Source organism: Rutilus rutilus, assembly GCF_951802725.1.
Source record: "Rutilus rutilus genome assembly, chromosome: 7".
Lineage (NCBI taxonomy): Eukaryota > Metazoa > Chordata > Actinopteri > Cypriniformes > Leuciscidae > Rutilus > Rutilus rutilus.
This window is the reverse complement of record NC_140221.1, coordinates 47,646,588-47,650,446: the sequence shown is the minus strand read 5'-3', so window position 1 is coordinate 47,650,446 and position 3,859 is coordinate 47,646,588. Positions and strand designations below refer to the sequence as shown.

Here is a 3,859-nt window from a genome sequence, read left to right as displayed (position 1 = left end):
GTGTGTGTTCTTGATGTGTGTGTTCTCGATGTGTGTGTTCTCGATGTGATGTGTGTTCTCAAGGTGATGCGTGTTCTCAATGTTCTCGATGTGTGTGTGTTCTCGATGTGTTCTCGAGGTGGTGTGTTCTCGATGTGTGTGTGTTCTCGATGTGTGTTGTCGATGTGTGTGTGTCCTCGAGGTGATGCGTGTTCTCAATGTTCTCGATGTGTGTGTGTTCTCGATGTGTGTGTGTTCTTGATGTGTGTGTTCTCGATGTGTGTGTTCTCGAGGTGATGTGTGTTCTCAAGGTGATGCGTGTTCTCAATGTTCTCGATGTGTGTGTGTTCTCGATGTGTTCTCGAGGTGATGTGTGTTCTCAAGGTGATGTGTGTTCTCGATGTGTGTGTGTGTGTGTTCTCGATGTGTGTGTTCTCAATGTGTGTGTGTTCTCGAGGTGTGTGTGTTCTCGATGTGTGTGTGTGTGTGTGTGTGTTCTCGATGTGTGTGTTCTCGATGTGTGTGTGTTCTCGAGGTGTGTGTGTTCGAGGCGATGTATGTTCTCGAGGTGATGTGTGTTCTCGATGTGTGTGTTCTCGAGGTGATGTGTGTTCTCGAGGTGATGCGTGTTCTCAATGTTCTCGATGTGTGTGTGTTCTTGATGTGTTCTCGAGGTGATGTGTGTTCTCGATGTGTGTGTGTGTGTGTGTTCTCGATGTGTATGTGTTCTCGATGTGTGTGTGTTCTCGAGGTATGTGTGTTCTCGAGGTGTGTGTGTTCGAGGCGATGTATGTTCTCGATGTGTGTGTGTGTTCTCGATGTGTGTGTGTTCTCGAGGTGATTATGTTCTCGATGTGTGTGTGTTCTCGATGTGTGCGTGTTCTTGATGTGTGTGTTCTCTGTGTGTGTGTTCTCAATGTGTGGTATTCTCGATGTGTGTGTGTTCTCGAGGTGAGTATGTTCTCGATGTGTGCGTGTTCTTGATGTGTGTGTTCTCTGTGTGTGTGTTCTCAATGTGTGGTGTTCTCGATGTGTGTGTGTTCTCGAGGTGTGTGTGTTCGAGGCGATGTATGTTCTCGATGTGTGTGTGTTCTCGATGTGTGTGTGTTCTTGATGTGTGTGTTCTCGATGTGTGTGTTCTCGATGTGATGTGTGTTCTCAAGGTGATGCGTGTTCTCAATGTTCTCGATGTGTGTGTGTTCTCGATGTGTTCTCGAGGTGATGTGTGTTCTCGATGTGTGTGTTCTGGATGTGTGTGTGTTCTCGAGGTGTGTGTGTTCTCGAGGTGTGTGTGTTCGAGGCGATGTATGTTCTCGAGGTGATGTGTGTTCTCGATGTGTGTGTTCTCGAGGTGATGTGTGTTCTCAAGGTGATGCGTGTTCTCAATGTTCTCGATGTGTGTGTGTTCTTGATGTGTTCTCGAGGTGATGTGTGTTCTCGATGTGTGTGTGTGTGTGTGTTCTCGATGTGTATGTGTTCTCGATGTGTGTGTGTTCTCGAGGTATGTGTGTTCTCGAGGTGTGTGTGTTTGAGGCGATGTATGTTCTCGATGTGTGTGTGTGTTCTCGATGTGTGTGTGTTCTCGAGGTGATTATGTTCTCGATGTGTGTGTGTTCTCGATGTGTGCGTGTTCTTGATGTGTGTGTTCTCTGTGTGTGTGTTCTCAATGTGTGGTATTCTCGATGTGTGTGTGTTCTCGAGGTGAGTGTGTTCTCGATGTGTGCGTGTTCTTGATTTGTGTGTTCTCTGTGTGTGTGTTCTCAATGTGTGGTGTTCTCGATGTGTGTGTGTTCTCGATGTGTGTGTGTTCTCGATGTGTGCGTGTTCTTGATGTGTGTGTTCTCTGTGTGTGTGTTCTCAATGTGTGGTGTTCTAGATGTGTGTGTGTTTTCGAGGTGTGTGTGTTCGAGGCGATGTATGTTCTCGATGTGTGTGTGTTCTCGATGTGTGCGTGTTCTCGATGTGTGTGTTCTCGAGGTGATGTATGTTCTCGATGTGTGTGTGTTCTCGATGTGTGTGTGTTCTCGATGTGTGCGTGTTCTTGATGTGTGTGTTCTCTGTGTGTGTGTTCTCAATGTGTGGTGTTCTCGATGTGTGTGTGTTCTCGAGGTGAGTGTGTTCTCAAGGTGTGTGTATTCTCGATGTGCGTGTGTTCTCGAGGTGTGTGTGTTCGAGGCGATGTAAGTTCTCGATGTGTGTGTGTTCTCGATGTGTGGTGTTCTCGATGTGTGTGTGTTCTCAAGGTGATGTGTGTTCTCGAGGTGATGTGTGTTCTCGAGGTGTGTGTGTTCTCGAGGTGTGTGTGTTCGAGGCGATGTATGTTCTCGATGTGTGTGTGTTCTCGATGTGTGTGTGTTCTCGAGGTGATGTGTGTTCTCGATGTGTGTGTGTTCTCGATGTGTATGTGTTCTCGAGGTGATGTGTGTTGTCGATGTGTGTGTGTTCTCGATGTGTGTGTGTTCTCGAGGTGATGTGTGTTCTCGATGTGTGTGTGTTCTCGATGTGTATGTGTTCTGGAGGTGATGTGTGTTCTCGATGTGTGTGTGTTCTCGAGGTGTGTATGTTCGAGGCGATGTATGTTCTCGATGTGTGTGTGTTCTCGATTTGTGTGTTCTAGATGTGTGTGTGTTCTCGATGTGTGTGTTCTCGAGGTGTGTGTGTTCGAGGCGATGTATGTTCTCGATGTGTGTGTGTTCTCGAGGTGTGTGTGTTCGAGGCGATGTATGTTCTCGATCTGTGTGTGTTCTCGATGTGTGTGTGTTCTCGAGGTGATGTGTGTTCTCGATGTGTGTGTGTTCTTGAGGCGATGTGTGTTCTCAATATGTGTGTGTTCTTGAGGTGATGTGTGTTCTCGAGGTGATGTGTGTTCTCGATGTGTGTGTGTTCTTGAGGCGATGTGTGTTCTCAATATGTGTGTGTTCTTGAGGTGATGCGTGTTCTCGAGGTGATGTGTGTTCTCAATGTGTGCGTGTTCTCAATGTGTGTGTGTTCTCGATGTGTGTGTGTTCTCGAGGCGATGTGTGTTCTCGAGGTGATGTGTGTTCTCGATGTGTGTGTGTTCTCAAGGTGATGTGTTCTCGAGGTGTGTGTGTTCTCGAGGTGATGTGTGTTCTCAATGTGTGTGTGTTTTCGAGATGATGTGTGTTCTCGAGGCGATGTGTGTTCTCGAGGTGTGTGTGTTCTCGAGGTGATGTGTGTTCTCAATATGTGTGTGCTCTCGATGTGTGTGTGTTCTCGAGGCAATGTGTGTTCTCGAGGTGTGTGTGTTCCCGTATGCATGTGGTTGTGTATAAAGGGGCCGGTGTGTGTAATTGGAGGAGCGGATGAGACGCCTGTGGTGTAATTGAGTTCAGGACCGACTGAAAGAGCCAGCATCTATTACCAGCAGCGGGGGATCCGGGTTCTGTCTCCTCGTTCACAACACACACACACACACACACACACACACACAGGGAAATGGAAAGGGATCAGAAAGCCTTAGTTTGCACCTTAAGAGGAAGAAGTGCGAGAGTATTTGTTGACGGAGAGTAAATGGCTTTGCCGAGGACAGAAACATGGTTTTAGAGCAAGCATGTCACATCATGACGGTTATTTGTTCTGTCTCTCTGCAGGGTGTGTGTGTGTGTGTGTGTGTGGAGCTTTAAAAGCAACGAGAAACTGATGGACGTCTGAAGTACTTTAATATCTGCATATGCAGCTCATTCAATCAGAGTTAAGAATTACAGTAACGGCATCCCAGCAAACAGAAATACGCTCTGAGAATGTTTTGCTAACGTTCCCATTAAATGATGAAAATGTTCTATTTTAATGTTCTCCGAATGTCCCGTTTTTTGTTAAAACATGAGAACTGTTAAAAATGTGAACGGAACATTCCATTCTA

At 46.6% G+C, this 3,859-nt stretch overlaps 1 protein-coding gene across 1 annotated transcript in view; it reads right to left on the bottom strand.

Moving 5' to 3' along the window:
• Positions 1–3,642: 3,642 nt before the first annotated feature.
• Positions 3,643–3,859, bottom strand: part of ass1 (argininosuccinate synthase 1) — a 59,584-nt gene continuing 59,367 nt past the window's right edge. The window contains exon 15 of the mRNA XM_084413065.1: positions 3,643–3,859. This exon is cut by the window's right edge and continues 1,218 nt beyond it. The gene's annotated coding sequence lies outside the window, so the exon portion shown is untranslated.